This window comes from Callithrix jacchus, chromosome 7 (genome assembly GCF_049354715.1).
Source record: "Callithrix jacchus isolate 240 chromosome 7, calJac240_pri, whole genome shotgun sequence".
NCBI lineage: Eukaryota > Metazoa > Chordata > Mammalia > Primates > Cebidae > Callithrix > Callithrix jacchus.
The window spans coordinates 3,768,677-3,787,699 of NC_133508.1; the positions used below are offsets into that span (position 1 = coordinate 3,768,677).

At 37.0% G+C, this 19,023-nt stretch overlaps 1 long non-coding RNA gene across 1 annotated transcript; it reads left to right on the forward strand.

Moving 5' to 3' along the window:
• Positions 1-4,649: 4,649 nt before the first annotated feature.
• Positions 4,650-17,833, forward strand: LOC118155231 (uncharacterized). Its single transcript, XR_004745418.1, has 3 exons — positions 4,650-4,725; positions 15,171-15,336; positions 17,390-17,833. It is a non-coding gene; the product is annotated as an uncharacterized LOC118155231 (long non-coding RNA).
• The last annotated feature ends 1,190 nt before the right edge of the window (positions 17,834-19,023 follow it).

The window sequence follows — 19,023 nt, forward strand, 5'->3', positions numbered from 1 at the left end:
AACCAAACTGGAAATTCACTCCCCGATCGGTCATCACAGATTCGGTGATTTCAGTACACTGCTGGCATTGATATAAAAGGCGACGTTGTGCTAAAATAATTACGTCTGTTTTATAAATAAAAAGTTTAACCTTTTCACCTCTGCCTAATTATAAATGAGATGAATTGGAGCACATGGGAAGAGCTGGGAGTGGGAAAGTGAGGTGGGGAAGCCAGTGGGAGTGTGAGGGTAAGAGACGAGCAGCCACGTCCCACGTCTGCTCCGGTGTGGATGGAATTCACCGGAGGACATAGTGACCAGTCATGGGTTTGGGACAGGAAACTTTTTCAGCTTCCTCCAAAGCATAGAAAAAGGGCAAAGATCAGTCAGAGGCTTACAAGGAGGTGACATTTGTTCATGTTTTCTGACATAATTTAAGTCAAAAAGGCATAAACTGAAGATAAACAGACTTGCTTAGTATATCAGAGCACATGTGATCATGGCTTGAAGCTGGAAGAGTATTTTAGAGATTAATAATAGGATAGGCTGACTGCAATCCCAGCATTTGGAGAGGCTGAAGTAGGCAGATCGCTTCAACCCAGGAGTTCGAGACCAGCATGGGCAACGTGGGAAAAACCAGTCTCTACAAAAAATACAAAATTAGCTGGGTGTGCTGGTGCATACCTACAGTCTCAGCTACTATGGAGGCTGAGGTGGGAGGATCACTTGAGTCTGGAAGATGGAGGCTGCAATAAGCCAGGATTGCACCACTGCACTCCAGCCTGGGCAACAGAGTAAGAGCCAATATTATTATCAAATAATGATGATAATAATAATAGGATATACTGGATTATTTTAGGCATTAGATATGATGTATCTAATCCTTAGCAGGAGTGTGACATTCAAGGGACCACAGCAAACTTCCAGGAAAGGCTAACATTATTCATAGTAGAGGACACATGTTGCAGGGAAATAGAAACCTGAAGGATGGGTGCCTGACATCTGAATGCACAAAAACTCTAAACCCACCCTTATAGAGGCATGGAGGCTAATGTCTTTAGACCTTGTCCTTCCAGACCTCATGCTCTGGGCAATGCCTCTCTTCCTGGATGGCAGATCTGTCAGTTCCCTTCAACCTTATAATACCAGAGCGTTGACGTTGCCTGGAACTCAAAAATATTTGCTTAAATAGTATGCTGGTTTTATGCAGCATGTTTTTAAATTATGAAAAATGCATTACTTCTTGTAGTTTTTTTTTAAGAAGTATAAGTTACATGCTATAAATTGCCCCAAAGCTCAAGGTTACAATTAGACAATTTTTTCCAATGTATCTATCAGGTACACCTTAGCCCACATCTAGAGACATAACATTTCCAGCTCTGGAGAGTTTCTTATTGTCCCTTGCCATCAAGCACTTAGCACCAGCAACCACTGTTATGATTGCGACTTCCATATTCTAGGTTTACCTTGTTTTGAATTTTATGTAAGCGAAAACATGCAGTTGATACTCCTTTGACAAATGTGGCATTTTAACTGTCTCCCCATGTCACTGGATGTATCAATATTTTACATCTTTGTTGCTGGGTAAGATTTCATTTTATGAATATAGCGCAATGTATTTCCCATCCTCTTGTTGATGGACATTGGTTTGCTTCTAGTTTCTATTGATTTATTTTTGAGATGGAGTCTTGCTCTGTCACCAGGCTGGAGTGCAATGGCACCATCTCCTCTCACTACAACCTCCACCTCCTGGGTTCAAGCGATTCTCCTGCCTCAGCCTCCCAAGTAACTGGGACTACAGGTGTGCACCACCACACCCAGCCAATTTTTTGTATTTTTAGTAGAGATGTGGTTTTACCAGGTTGACGAAGATGGTCTCGATCTCTTGACGTCATGATTTGCCCGCCTCAACCTCCCAAAGTGCTGGGATTACAGCCGTGAGCCACCATGCCTGGCCTGAATTTATTTTATACAATAGCAAAGACCTGGAACCAACCCAAATGCCCATCGATGATAGACTGGACAGGGAAAATGTGGCACATATACACCATGGAATATTATGCAGCAATCAGAAATGATGAGTTTGTGTCCTTTGTAGGGACATGGAAGAATCTGGAGAACATCATTCTCAGCAAACTGACACAAGAACAGAAAATGAAACACTGCGTATTCTCACTCATAGGTGGGTGATGAACAATGAGAACACATGGACACAGGGAAGGGAGTACTACACACTGGGGTCTATTGGGGGGAATAGGGGAGGGACAGTGAGGGGGGAGCTGGAGAGGGATAGCCTGGGGAGAAATGCCAAATGTGGGTGAAGGGGAGGAAGGCAGCAAAACACACTGCCATGTGTGTACCTATGCAACTATCTTGCATGTTCTGCACATGTACCCCAAAATCTAAAATGCAGTAAATAAAAACTTTCATGCATATTTCTTTACAAATTTTTTTGTACATATGAACTTACTTGAGTGTATATACCTACAGAGAACATTGCTGATTAATAAAATAGGTGTTTATTTAACTTTATTAGAAACTTTCCAATGGTTTTCCTAAGAGTTTATATCATTTTATACTCAACCAGTAGTGTATGAGTGTATAGTTGTTCTTTCTTCCTGCTCACCTTGATACCGTTCCTTTTTCAATTTTAGGTATTCTTGTATGTATGTAGTAATATTACATTATAATTTTATTTTGCATATTCCTATTAATAAGGTTGAGAAGATACTCAATGTGAAGGTCTTTCTATCATTATATTTTTATTAGTTGATTGGCATAAATTTTTTTATAAAGAAATGCTACTTCCTTGTATTATGAATGTTTTCTCCCAGTCTGTGATGTAACATCTCTTTTTCTGAACGTTTTCTGCCACACAACTTTAAGAATTTTATCTTACATATATACCATCATTTACTTAAGTAGCCAAATTGTTTCCAATGTTAGTTATTTCAAATAATATCAAAACAAATATCCTTGAAATTTTATATATATATATATATATATATATATATATATATATATGCACTCTTCCTTTTCCTTCCTCCACCCGTACTTCAGGGTCTTACAACAATACTTTTTATAGAATTCAAATCAGCCCCTTTAGGGCCCAGAGTTTTCATTTTACTTTTCTACTAATTATCCTTTTCAGATACACACTATAATTTTCTTCCTTCCTTCTATCCCTTAGCCATATTTCTTAGCTATCAAAAAAGAGTCCTCCTAAGTTTAATGTAGATATAAAATTAATATGTATTAAGAAACTATTATGTGTCCCACACTGAGAGATGCTCTGATTATGCATAATTTCAATTTATGCTCAGATCAGCCCACTAAGTTTCATTCTCTTTTAATTTTTGTAACTGGAGAGGCTAAGATTTGAGACATCCACACATATCCAATTAGCAAATGCTTGAGCTGGGACTCAAGGCAGGAGGTCCTGCGTCTAAATTTCAGGCCTTCCCTCCATCTACCTGGCTCTCTTCCAAATATAATTTTTAGAAAAACGTGATGCGCAACTGATATAAAAGCACAATTTACATTAGTCCCTACAGAGATGAGTGGAGCGCTCACTTTCTATCTAGTGACACCAATTTAAAAAGAAATTACAAAATGGCAAAAAGCTAAAGCCTGACTTTCCCTATTAAGTGAACTGTCTTTTATCTGGTCATTATGTATACACAGAGAATCAGAACTAATATGTCTCTTTTTAGAACCTGATATTAACTTAGCAAAACAGAATATATCAAACCACATTCACAATCTTCTGAATAAAACATAGCTCCTACAAAAGCAATAATCAGGGATTGCAAGTATAAAAAGAAAATGTTCTGTAATCCCAGCACTTTGGGAGGCCGAGGCGGGTGGATGACGAGGTCAAGAGATTGAGACCATCCCTGTCAACATGGTGAAACCTCGTCTCTACTAAAAATACAAAAAATTGGCTGGGCATGGTGGCGCGTGCCTGTAATCCCAGCTGCTCAGGAGGCTGAGGCAGGAGAATTGCCTGAACCCAGGAGCGGAGGTTGCGGTGAGCCGAGATGGCGCCATTGCACTCCAGCCTGGGTAACCAGAGCGAGACTCCGTCTCAAAAAAAAAAAAAAAAAAAAGAAAGAAAATGTTCTTTTTGACCAATATATTAGAAACAAAGCACATTGGAAACAAGGGGATTTTTTACTTACTTACTTTTAAGCCTGACAATATACAAATTTATTTTCATAAAGTCCTGGATTTGAAATAATAAATTTGGTAGAACAGGTGCATCTGACTGCTAGGAAACTGCCATCCCTAAAGGGAGGAAAGCCACTGTCAGAAGCTACTGAGGTTAACAATAGATTCACAATTGTGGCCCTATTTTTAAATTTTGTCATGAAGTTCCCAGCGCATATGTATACAAGTGGTTGTGCTGAGGAATTTTTAGCTGTTAGATGCCAATATTTCAAACACTGAACTTCCAGATTTTCCACTTAGGTAAAGAAATGGAAGAGGTGAGACCGAGGCAAGAGACTTATGAATTGACTAATGCAGTTTTCAGATATTTAGAGGGAGAAAATTTACATGTTTTCTTGCTGGGTTAGTTTAATTTATAGATAAAATTTTGATAACTTTTACATTGTTAAGAATTGTCCTGTTTTTAAAGTAACACTTTTTCTTAAAAATGTTTAGATTGACTCGAAGAGAACTCCTGCCCATCAGATTCAGGAGAAAATAATATAGAATTGCCTTGGATGATTTCAAAAGTTTCAGGTAATTTCCTATCATATGTTCACAATGTGAATAAGAGCAAGTTTTGGAATGTGAAAAATAAATCATACATAATTATCATCTTTCTGTGGAGTTTATCTTCCTTTCCAGCTTAACTGCAATGTTTGTGAATAGTTTTAGATTGACAGAAAAATTAAGAGAAGTTAGTACAGAGGGCTCCCAAAAGCTTTGCATACAGTGATCCCCATTACTGATGGAAAAAGGAAAGTATCTTGGGTCCCCAAGATCACTAAGCTAAAGGGAAAATCTAAGCTGGGAACGGCTCATGGCAAACCCACCTCACATTCTTTTCAAAGTCATCCCTCTGCTCACTAAGATAAATGCATATCTGATTGTCTCCTTTGGAAAGGCTAATCAGAAACTCAAAATAATGCAACCATCTGTCTCTCACCTATCTGTGACCTGGAAGCCCCTCCCCGCTGCTTTCAGTTTTTGCTTCCTGCTTTTGCTACGAGTTGTCCTACCTTTCTAGACCAAACCAATGTTCATTTTACATGTGATGAATGATGTCTCATCTCTCCCTAAAATGCATAAAACCAAGCTGTGTGCTCTGGCCACCTTGGGCACACGTCATCAGGACTTCCTGAGGCTGTGTCCCGGGTGCTTGTCTTAACCTTGGCAAAATAAACTTTCTAAATTAACTGAGACCTGTCCAAATTTTCAGGGTTTACACTAATATCCTACATCAGTATGGTTCCTTTGTTATAATTAACAAACTGATATTGATACATTGTGATTAATGAAAATTCATACATTATTCGGATTCCCTTAGTTTTTATCTAAAGCTTTTTTCTCTTCCGGGATCCCGTCCCGACGATCACGTTATATGTCATGTCTCCTTAGGCTTTTCTGGGTTGTGACAGTTTCTCTGTCTTCTTGTATTTGATGACTTGGAGAGTTTTGAGGAGTTCTGGACTTTGAACTCCTTCCAATAGAAGAACTTTGTAAGAAGTTCTTCTATTGGAATCTGTTTGATATTTTCTCATAATTAGATTGGGATACAGGTTATGGGGAGAAAGATCTCCAAGATAAAGTTGTGTCTTTCATCATATCACATCACAGCTACACACCCCCATCATCACATATTATTGCTGAGGTTGACCTTTTGAACACCTGGCTGAGGTTGTGTGTGTCAGGCTTCTTCACTGGAAAATTACTCGATTTTCTCCTTCACTATATTATACACGTTGAAAGGAACTCACTGTGCACAACCCACAAACTGAAGAGTGAGGATTTTGTCTGTGGCCATACTACCCTGAACATGCCCAATCTCATCTGAAGAGTAAGGATCTACATTCACATCCTTACATGAAGATAAGGGTGTCTAAATAAAGTATTTGAAATGCTTCTGCATATGAGATTTTCTTCTGCTAAACTTCTTTCTTTCTTTAATCATTTATGCATATTGGTGTGGACTCTTGGACATTCTGTATTTTGTATCATAGTCTAATGCTACTTTGTTTTGTCATCCAAATTGTCTCAACTTTGGCCACTGGGAGGTCTTTCCACTGGCTTCTGGGTTCTTTGATGTATTCCCATCACTGTGTGTGTCTGTGTGGTATGTGTAGATCATTTCTTTACTTTCTGGCAGTACAAGATGTTCCAGGGTCATCTTGCCTAGTTTTAGTGCTAGACATTTCTCTAAGAAGCACTGGTTCATTTCACTGGAGAATTAGAATTGGAAATCAGGGTTTTGGTGCTAGGACTGCTTGTTGCTACTGGAGTGCCATTTCTAATGGGCTTTCTCAGCTGACGACAAGAAAATACATGTGTGTATATTAATCTAAGTATACCCACAATCTGTAAATATTTCTATCTGTAACCATCTGTACCTAAATTAAGCAAAATATGAACACACCCTTGTCTCCAACCCTAATCCATTCCAGTGTGGGTCATTCCAGCCTTGTTCCCTTGCCTATCTCCAAATTCCCACTCCAAAATAACAAACTTGCCTGGCACCACTCACCATCTACTTAACCTTTCAGTTCTAGGACGCATGTATGGCAGAGTCAGAATTGTTAACCAACTCCCTGGTCCTACCTTGGAAAACTACTTTATCAACGAAAGCACAGTGCTTATGTGCAGTTCTTTTGGCTCCAGTCTTACAGGTTTGTTAGTTAGGTTGGTCCTTTTCTCTCACGTCCCCTTAACTAATGCTGTTTCACACATTTGATTCGATTCTCTCGAGACAGTTTGCATTCCTTCTTGGAATGCCCAGACATCCTATTTTTAAAATGTGCATATGTTAAGGTTTACTCTTTGTGCTATAAAGTTCTATTGATTTTGACAATGTATATTGTCCTGTTAGCCATTTCATTATCTCACCAAATAGTCTGACGACCCTAAAAATTCCTTGCGCAGTCCTTACCTCTGTTCTCCAAAGCCCTGACAACCGTTGATTTTATGCTGTCTGTATAGTTTTGTCTTTCCCAGAGTCACATCCCTGCAATTATTCAGGATGTAACACTTTGAAACTGGCTTTGTTACAACTTAGCAATATGCATTTAAAACGAATTCTGTTCTTCTGTGGCATTGTAACTCATTTCTTTTTATTGCAGAATAGTATTTTATTGCAGAAGTGTACTCTACTTTGTGTATCTATTCACCTATTGAAGAAAATCATATTTGCTTCTGGTTTTGTTGATTATGAATAAGAATGCCATAAGCATTCATTTTTAGAGTTTTGATGTGGAAGTAAGTTTTCCACTGAATCGTATAAACACCTAGAAATGTGATTGCTGGATTGTTTGATAAGACTATGCTTGTCTTTGCAAAGAATGAGCAAAACAAATGTATTTCAAAGCCGATGCATCATATTGCATTTCTACCAGTAATGAATGAGAGTTCTCACTCCATATTCTCATCAGAAATTCATATTGTCAGCTTATTTTATTTTGTCCATTCTAATCATTGCAGAGGTATCTCATTTTTCTTTTAATTTGCAATTCCTTAATGGCAAATGAAGTTGAACACATTTTTATATGCTAATTTGTTGTCTGTGTATCTTCTTTTGTGGGGTGTTTTCTGCTCAGAACTTAATCCATTTCTTAACTGGGTCATTTGTTCTTTTCTTGTTTTGTTTGTTTAAAATTGTGGTCAAAAAACATATAAAACTACTCTCTTAATCATTCTAAGTATCCAGTTTAGTAGGATTAAGTTTATTTACATAGCTGTGCAACCAGTCTCTAGAACCTTTTCGTCATGTAAAATTGAAACTCGATATCCAATAAAGAGCAAACTCCTGCTTCCTCCTTACCCCATCCCTGGCCACACCATTCTACTAAAGTTTCCATGAATCTGACTGCTTTAGACACTTCGTGTAAGTAGGTTCATACTATGTTTTGACTTTTCGTAATTGGTTTGCTAAACTTAGCATAATACCCTTAACATTCACACTTGCATGTGTCAGAATGTCCTTCCTTTATGAGGCTGAGTAATACTCTCTTGTGTGTATAGGGCCACATTCTGTTGATCCATTCTTCCATTATGGATGCTGGGGTTTCTTCTACATTTTGGCTACTGTGAGTAATGCTTCTCTAAACATGAGAGTGCAAGCATCTCTCCAAGTCCCTGCTTTCGATTACTTTGGGTATGTACTCAGAAGTGAATTCACTGGATCACATAGTTATTTCATTCTTAAATTTTGAAGCATCAGCCTACACAATTTTGCATTCCCAACAGCCATGCAAAAGGGTTCCTATTTCTCCACATTCTTGCCAACTTATTTTGTTTTTCATTGTTTGTTTGCAGAAATCATCACTGTCATAGTCATCCAAATGGGTGTGAAGTGACCGCATTGTGGTATTGATTTGCATTTTTATCATGACTAGTAATGTGATCATTTTTATTTGCTAATGATCCATTTGTAGATCATCTTTGAAGAAAGGTCTATTCAAGTACTTGACCCATTTTTTGATCATTTTGAACATGCTGATTGTATCTTGTTGAGATATAGGAGTTCTTTATAGATTCTAAACATTAGCCCCTTGTTAGATATGTGATTTGTAAATATTTTCTTCCATTCTGTATGTTGTTTTTTCACTCCACTGATTGTGTCCTTTGATGCAATTAAATTCTGATGACGTCCAATTTGTTGAATTTTATTGCTTGTGCTTTTGGTGTCATAGTCAAGAAATTCCTGCCAAATCCAGTATCACGAAGCTTTTTCCTTATATGCTCTTCTAAGGATTTTGTAGCTATGGGTCTCTAGGTTTTTATTCATTTTGAGTTAATTTTTAAAAAGAATTTATTGGGTATATCTAAGGCATACAACATGATGGTATTGTAGATATGTAAGATGAACAGGTATAAAGATAAAATATACAATATGAGGATCTATAGTCATAATAATGTAATGTATTCAGTTTTTTTCATATTTGAGTAGATTTTAGCTCCTCTTGCCACAAAAAACATTAATTCTTATATGTGGTGTAAGGTGATGGTTCAACTTTATTTTTTTATGTGAATATTTAATTTTCCCAATACCATTCCTTGAGAGACTGTACTTTCCCCTTTGAAAGGTCTTGACTCCCTTATCAAAAGTCATTTGACTATATGTAAGAGTTTATTTCTGGGCTGTCTAATATTGATTTATTTTTTTGAGATGGGTTCTCACTTTGTCATCCAGACTGGAGTGCAGTGGTGCGTTCTCAGTGCACTGCAACCTCCGCCTCCCAGGTTCAAACAATCCTCTAGCCCCAGCCTCCTGAGTAGCTGGGACTATACTGTGCTCTCTATTTTATTCCATCCATCTATATGTCTGTTGATATGCCCATACTATCATATTTTAATTACAGTCAAATTGTAATACATTTTTAAATCAGAATCACAAATCCTTCAAGTTTTTCTTTTTCAAGATTGTTTTCACAATTTGGGGTCCCTTGAGAGTCTATAGGAATTTTAGATTTTTTTTATTTCTGCAAAAAAAATAAAATGCAGTTAGAATTTTGATGAAAATTTTATTAAATTTATAGATGGTTTTAAGTAGTAATGACCTTTTTTTTTTTTTTTGAGACAGAGTTTCGCTCTTGTTACCCAGACTGGAGTGCAATGGCGCGATCTCGGCTCACTGCAACCTCCGCCTCCTGGGTTCAGGCAATTCTCCTGCCTCAGCCTCCTAAGTAGCTGGGATTACAGGCACGCGCCACCATGCCCAGCTAATTTTTTTTGTATTTTTAGTAGAGACGGGGTTTCACCATGTTGACCAAGATGGTCTCGATCTGTTGACCTCGTGATCCACCCGCTTCGGCCTCCCAATTGTATTGACCTTTTAAAAATACTGTCTTGCAATCCGTGAACATGGAATATCTTTCCATTAATTTATCTCTTCTTTCTTTCAGAAATGTTTTGTAGTTTTCAGTGTATAAATCTTGGACCTCCTTGCTTTATTTTTAAGTATGGTACTTCATTATTTTTGAAGCTATTGTAAATTTAAATGTTTATTTATTTTTACATTGTTCATTGTTAGTATATAGAAACACTGATTTTTGTGTGTTTATTTTATATAGTGCGACTTTATTAAAGTTTATTTGTTCCAATAGTTTTTACTTTTGGTGAAGCATTAGAGCTTTCTACATAAGGTCGTGTTATCTGTGAACAGAGATAATTTTCATTCTTTATTTTTTATTTTGGTGCCTTTTATTTCTTTTTCTTGCCTAATTACTCCAGCTATTTTTTGAGTTTTATGAGTGGTTTGTATATTTTGGACACAAGTCCTTTATCAGATATTTTTTCCACAAACATTTTCTCCTAGTCTGTGGCTTGTAAAATTTTCTTCATAGTTTATTTTTCACGGCAGAAGTTTTTAATTAATTAACCCCAACTTAGAAATATTTTCTTTCCTGGGTCATGCTTTTGGTATTCTATTTAAGAACTCATTACCAAACCCAAATTCAGCTAGATTTTCTCTTGTTTTCTTACAGAAGTTTCACAATCTTGCATTTTACTCTTAGGTCTATGATTCATTTTGAGTTAATTTTTGTGACAAATGTCAGCTCTCTTTCTAGCACTCGTGTTTTTGCATATGAATGTTCAATTGTCCCAGCATCACTTTAAAGACTACATTTTCTCTGTTGAATTGCCTTTGCTCCTTTTCAAGGATCAGTTGATTATAGTTCACTGAATCTGTTTCCAGACTGTCTACTCTATACTATTGTCCCATATATCTATTCTCTTACTAGTGCCACGCTACCTTGATTACTGTAGGTATTTAGCAAATCTTGAAGCTGGGTAGTGTCAATTCTCTAACTTTTTCAATATAGAGGCTATTATGGGTCTTTTGCCATATGATCGAAACTTTATAATCAGTTTGTTATTTTCCACAATATAGCTTACTGGGATTTTTATTGGCATTGCACTGTGTCTGCTATTTATGTAATTTTAAAGCTAAAATGTTTCCAAAAGGCCTTTCTTATGAGGCATTCTCATTTTACAGATGGCTAAACCAAAAATTAGAGAGGTTAAGTGAGTTGCCCAAAGTTATACAATTGATTCAAGTCAGATTTTTGATTTATGACTTCTGGTCCACTCTTCTTCATATTATACCATCTGTTTTCCCCTTCCGAGGACTCCGTGTTAATCTCTATGCATTAAATAATATTTCTACAGACTGGATATAACACACAGAACATAGAATTGTCCATTGATTTTATGCAGTGAAATGTAGTAAAATTTTAGCAAATCTTGTAAAAATTTATGCAGTTAAAACATGCAGTGCATTACTTAAGTTATGGTATCATAATAAATATCCTCTACATTTCAGTACCTTAAAACAAAGAAACATTTTGTTTTCTTTTTTTTTTTAAATATTTTGTTTTCTAACATTAGAAGTTTATCATAAGTTAGCTTTGAATTTTATTCTGGGACCCAATCTTGATGAAGATACAGTTTTTCTTTAAGGCACTGCTTGTATTTAAGAAGAAGAAAAATGCAGTTTTAGAAACAATATGATGGTGTGTCACATATCCCTCCCATTCCAAAGCAAGCCATGTGGCCAGTGTGGCTTCAGTGAGGAGAGACATACGATGATGTTACAGGAATGGACCTGGTAGGAAAGGACAGGGAATAGTTTGACAACAACAAAATCCACCCAGATAGCGTTGCCCAGTGGTTAAGATAACAAACTGAAGAAAACTGCTTAGTTTTAAAACCTGTTTCTACCAATAACCAGTTTTAAATCTTATTTCTACCAATAACCAGATTACTGAGCCTCTCTGTATATCGGTTTCCTCATAGGATAATTATATTGCCTTGTTCTTAGGATTGCTCTGAAGATTATTGAGATAATATGCGGAAAACACTTAACAATGCTTCTGTTGCGTGGTATACTATAGAATATTCATCACTATTATTAGTTGTAGCTGCCCAGTGAAAACAGTCATGTTTGTTCAGCTCTTCCTTCCTTCGTCTTTTGCTTAGTAACTACTAATGGGCAGATGGCCACCCTTTGTTCCGTTGTCTAAAATATTTACCCCTCTCTCTCCTTAAAGTTATTAAGTGCACTTTGTTTAACAAGTAGGATTTATTCTTAGGTTCAGATGTATGGAATATTTAAAGAAATACAGGGTTGACTTGGCAACGGAGTTGTATTTTTTTACTGCCAAACTTTCATAGATTTATTTCACTGTTTATTAACTCAGTTTTCTAAGTTGACAATGGAAAGTTTCATTCACTGAATGCCCACTCTTCAGTAAGTGGGCTACCAGGAGATATTAATACCTTTGATGTTTTTATTATTTATTGGGAGAGACAAAATATTTAGATGAAATGCAAAACATTTTGGGTAAGGATAGAGGGAGAGTGGGAAGGGGAGGAGTAGAGATAAATCTGATGTAGAGAGCTCTATGTGAGTAGGATTCAGAATGAAACTTAATGTCTCGTGGCAACCTGGATAGATCTTCTTTTATTTAACAGATGGACCTATCTAATGCATTGAACATGTGAGTTTGAGGCTACACAGTTAGCAGAAACTCACATGGAGTTGAAAACAACAAACCATTTTAAATGCACTTGGTCTAGTAAAAGTAAGGCTTGTAGTAACTTCGTTTCTTGTTGACAATGATTATCAATTCACTGTGCATATTTCATACTGGCTCCACTACTTATTGGTGGGCTCCAATATGAGGTTCCTGAGTTGGCAGCTTGACATGCTATGGAGCCCAGGTGGGAGGGATACTGTACTCACTAATGGTAAAACTTAAAGAAATCCCATATTGTGGGGTCCCTGAAGTCTATTTGTATCTGTATTTCTAGGCCTTGGCACTTCCAAATGCAAGGTGGATATTAGTCCCTTCTTTCCCCTTGAGGCTGGAACTACCAGTGATGAAGTGAGCCTCTACAGGATCTATGAACCTCACGTTCTCTACCCTCTTCATAGCAGATGATAATTTGCTCCCTTATATCAAAATGCAGCCAACATCTCTGGAAACAGAGACAGAGATCTGTCAAAGATGTTAACGTGTCCTGTATGCCATAGAAAATGCAGTGCCGATGATTGCAAACTATTGCCCTAAATCAGGGCCAGCTACATCATTTTCAGGTCCTAGTGCAGACTGAAAATGCACATCCTCTTGTTTGCAAATTAGCGAGGATTTCAAAATGGTGAAAGCAGAGCATTTAGGCATTCAAGGGCCTCTTCTAGGTGGACCCTGTGTTTTTGTACAGGTGACACCCCTGTGACAATGGCCCTGTTCATGCTATTCCTCTCTCTACCTGAAGGTGGCATTCTTTAGTGTCTACAAGGTCCTTGAGAATGGAGGTGAATGGCAGAGTTTCCCAGCAGTCCCTACAGTTCTGTCCAGGAAGCCACTATGTGAAACTTGGGTTTTAAGGAGGTATTGGGGACCTCTCTATAGAACCATGAATAAGCAAGCAAGCATCATTTCCAAAAACGAGAGAAAATGAATCGGAAAATTTGGGGAACATTCATCTTTTCTTTCCTCGTTTAAATTTTGAAGGGGACAAGAAAATAATTGCATGCCTAATGTAAGCAATTAAAATCTGTTGATTTCATCTTCTAATGAAAAGAAAAAATTAGTTTAGTGGTGATGTATTGGTCACTATAGGCAGAACTATGCTATAGAAACAAAAAGCCCCTATACTTCAATGGCTAAATATAGCAAAGACTCATTTCTCATTTACTCACTGTAGTTACAGGTGGCATTCCATGACAACTACCATTTGTGGCAACTACACTCACTACTTATTTCAAAAAAGTATCCAAAGGAAATCCATCATCTCTCTTCTTTATTAGACACATGGGTGTCTTGCAGTTAAACACAGCTTCATTGTCTCCACAGTGGTAAACTAGGTCCAGTGGACAATATTTGCTAACAGATTTGGTGAATATAATTGCATATTTATTTTTATAACTCTGCCTTTTCTAATTGTGTTTTTCCATTCCAGACACTAGAAGGCTACCCTACTGAGTTTTTATAGGAAACAATACTTTCATATCTTAAGAAAACTGGCAACAAAATTTTGCATTAGAAAAATGCAACCACATCTCACATATTTTTTGCATTCTGGAGAATCTACTCTCTTTCTTTGCTCATGTACAATCAACACAGAAGCCAGATGATACATTTCATTTTAATCAAGAGTTTCATTGAGCCTCAGAGACACAAACAAGATTTATGGCTCTTTAGAAGCTATAGTGTATAAAAACAAAATTATTTCAAAAACTGTATTTTCTTGAAGTTAAATGCAAAGCAAATAGGCCCTAATGTACTAAGCATTTATCTGGTACCATTTGCCACAGCATCTTGAAATTTAATAAGATTATTTAGGATTATATGGCACTTTCTACTTGCTGTCTCTAAAAGTCACTGTGTTCAGAGATTTTTAATCTACTCCTTGAACATTGACAGACCAACTGAATCCATTTTACAATTGAGGATACTGTTAAGATTTGACATTCGTAGCGTCATATGGTAGCTAATACTTAGTCTAGTAATTCCAGTTGTCTGAGAAACATAGCCTCTACATTTCCTACTAATGCTTATAAATAGGTTTGGGCAGAAACCCAAGACTTGGACAAACCTAAGCCTCAGCATTCTTTATTTCAGCCAACTAGTAGCAGTCATCACATCTGATACTCTCTCATCCTCTTCACTTGATGCCAGCAAGAAAAAAAATATTGTATCTGCTGAGAGATTTGCACCCATTCATTCTGGTATAAGTTAGTAGAAGTTTTAGAGTAGATAAAATAATTTGCAAATTATGCATACTTCATAAAGACCTGGGTTTCTCCTCACTCCTAATGGCTGTGGCCTATCTGTGTGACTTGGCACCCTAGTGTAGCCAGATTCCATGGTTCATCGAGGTCAAGGCCATATTGATCCCAGCGTGGGACCATGGCATCCTTGCATTTCTTAAGGTTGCACACATTGCCATGTATAATCCATTGATAAATGTGTGGTCTTTCACAGTTGATCCTGGACACATGCAGATGAGAACCATTTACACTATGTTTGAGAAAACAATTCAATGTGAATGTGAAAAGAAATCTTCACTCCCTCCAAGAAACGTTTACGTTCTCCTTCGTAGCATTCACTTCCTTCTCCTTACCAGATTGTAGTTCTTCTGTGCCTACATGTAAGTATCCTCTCAGACTACTCTGGATACAGATTTTATTCCTGGGTGTGTATGTCTCCCTTACTCACATGTAAAGCACACAGGATTCACAATCTCTGTGCCTGTATATACATTCACAAGTCCTAATATAATACTTTTGCACATAAATTTCCAATTCAGGGGTGTTAAATATAATACATAAAATTGCAATGCTTTTCAAGATGTTTCCATTCTCTGTTATTAGTGGGCCTGTGTCTAGGTTATTTATATTAAAGTGGCTTAAATACAAATAAAAACATATTATGCAATTATTTATATGAAAATGCTTTTAGAGTAATTTTCTGATTTTTTTTTTCAAAAAAAACTCTGAATAAGAATTTTTACCAGTGTACAAGAGAAACAAGAAAATCTAATATATACTTAGACTTAGAGACTAAAAATCCTACTTCACTGAAGTTCCTTAGGACTCAATTTATGTCATCTCATTGAAGAAGCTGCTGCTGACTTCTTCCTAAAGTCAGACCTTTCCTGCTTTTTTCTCTCCTAGAGTACTTTGAACTCTGCTGGAACTACAGCATGTGGTACACTGTGTGACATTTATTTATTTACATAACTGCTTCTAATAACAGAATGTAAATTCTTTGGTAGGGAAACACTGCATATTTTATCTCTGTAACCGTAGAGCCTTGAATAAAGCAGTGTTTACAATGATTCTGAATATATTTTTTATTAAGCGTAAGTCATTTACACTTTGGATATAAGAGACTGGCACAGGTATCTTCTAAAGCTACTTAAAGTCTACGACCAAACCATCATACTGGATAAACTACCAGGATTTATGTAAGGCAGCCATAAAACCTGCCAGTTTCCCAGTATTTGGAATAGGAGGAGGAAACCTGATAAGGTTAGGAGACTAGAATTATGACATCTACCCCACAATTCCTAGTGGACTTCAAAGGAAGGTTTCTGTCCCAAATAGAGACTATTTCCAACACTGTCCTTTTACACTGAGTTCCCTTAGCAAGAATGCTTTGTGTTTCTAATAGATGCATGGAGTCTCCCGAAACCTGTGGGGTTAGGCTGTAGATAGTAGGGCAGTGGATGGTGACGGTACAGATAGAATTGATGCAGTTTCAAAAATGCCCCCGGTGACGCTTAAGGGAACTCCTCTTTATCCCCTTTCCTCATCTTCTCATTTGGGCTGCAAGTGATAAATTAAAAACTGAGCAAAACTGCTTCTTAATTTTTCCCCTTGTCTTGCTTGGTTTTGTCCCTTTTATTGAGAACTCTGAAAGACGGGACTAACGTTTATGTCTTGATTAAGATTTAAATGGCAATGTGCTTGCTTCGTCTTCCATTCAATTTACATCAATAAGCACCTGCCGAAAGAATATTCAGATGCATTTTGAAAGTTTGTTTTAGTAATTATGATGTCAACCTCAGAATTTGAGGTTTGTCTTTTTTATAAATTCTCACCACACCTTACTTCCTACATGGTAAAGTGTCTTTGATTGTAAGAGGAAATACAAATATAAAAACTAATTTTGGAAAAGAAAAAAACATTTTTATTTTTATTATATTATAAGACCTATTTTGTTTTTATTAAAAGACCTATTTTGATTCAGAAAAGTAAAAATATGAAAAAAAGTACATCTATAGCAATACTCAGGGTCTTACTTCTGTTTAATCTAGGATATTTTAATGACTTCAAATCAGAGTTGCCTTTATTTTTGCTTCCAAATAATCCTGGAAATTTTCCAGGAAGGAGCCCCTAGATCCAGCAGGCTACTGCAACTCCCTACGCTTAACGACAATGAGAAAAAAAAAGTTGCTGGTCTTATTGAACACTTGTCTCTTGAACAATGGTGATCTATGATCTAAATTATTCAAGCTCATCTCTGAGTGCCCTAGATTTTCTTGTCTTAGACTTAAAAAAAAAAAATCTGCCTTATTTTCTGATTTAAGACATGAGGTCAATTTTCAACCATCCGCTGTTTGGTTCTGCTTCAGGGATGCTAAATCCCAATCCTAAAAATCATGGGCATTTGTTGCCTCTCTGTTGTGTCCCCTCCAGATCTGCTCCACCCAGCTCTGCCCTGCCAGAGACAACCTCCATGGACTGCATCATCCAGGATCACTTGTCCTCTCAATTCTCTTTCGAGTCAGCCAATATGGGGCATCAGCAGGAGATGAGAAGGTAGGAGGAGAAATCGCTTAGAATACTTATATCCTCAGCTCTTCTTCCCAGAAGCATAGGTCAGCAGTGGCTGCATCACTACCAGTGGCCAAGGCTTCTACTAAATGACCTTCTCTAAAGCATGGGTCTTACAAGTTTCTTGAAAGCTCTACACTACTACCTAAGGCCTCCCACTCATCGCAACCTGTGACTAGCCCTAGGATAATTGACCAGTTTTTCTTGGTTACTCTACCAGTATGGTTATAAATGGACACTTTCTTAAACTCTCCTCAATAACCACATATGAGCACATCATTTTCTCCCTGCCAGGACACTCACTAATATAAGATCACTTTTATATAAATTTAAAAAAACCATTAGCATATTAGTATACACTCACTCATGTATACAAATTGATGGATAACAGATAAATCAGTACGTTAAGATATAAGATCATTTATGTTTAGTTGGTAGTATTATGGTTAACACATTTCCCCTTTGTATCATAATCTTTTCCATATGTTCATGCTGAACATGTCTTACTTTTAAAAAAATCAGCATAGATAATAAAGTACAATGACATCACATGATTCCACGTCAGCTGTGCGCTAAATGCTACTTGTCGCTATTTCTTTAAATCCCCAGTTAATCCCCTTGCCCATTCCACTGTCTGAGTATTTTTTAATCATCCTGGTTGCCCAGTCTACCCTCTCTGCATCCCTTCCCACCAATTAGCTCTCATTTTAAAGAAAGAAAACAAGTACAACTGATGAGAATTCCTCCAATTTCCTTGGTCATTACTTCAAAACTCAATAGTTTTAGTACCAATGTATTTTTTCTAACACCAAGAAATTCAAAGCAATTTTTCTTTCCAAGATCCACACATGCACCTGAGCACATGAAACCCTCTGCTCTTCCTTTCTGAAGGACTTGTCTTTATGAACCATCTTTGATCTCTTACTCTCTTCAGTCTTTAGTTCTCCCCTCTCTGATTTTCCTTCTTTGTCCTTGGTACAAAATATCTTCCATTGTCTAAACTTGGTTTTAAGAGGAAAATGCATGCTCTCCACAGTGCTTATCATGCATTCCTGTACTATTTTCTCTGCTCCATGCCATCCGTTTTGTCCTTTCTTTGTCTCCCCTGAAACTGCTTTCAAAGGTCATAAATGTTTTTATGTTTATCAAATACAAATGGCCTAAGCCTCATTGGATTCAGACTCTGTGGTATCTACAGCTTCGAAAACAAAAACTATTTCTTTTTTCCTAAAGGCGTTTTTTCCCTTGGTGTCAGTAACATTCCAGACACCCCGTGCTTTTAATTCCCCCTAGAGACTTTTTTCCTGGATCCTTTCACTGACTCTTCCTCTTTGCCTCCCACTTGTTAACCAGCCTTTTTGGTGTGTTCTCAGCCCTTATTCCTGTGATTCTCTATACTTCTTAAACAATATTCTTCATTTTACTGACCACAAGCGACATTTTTAGCTCTATACAGACATATTCTCAATTATTTCTCAGTTACATAGAGTAAATAA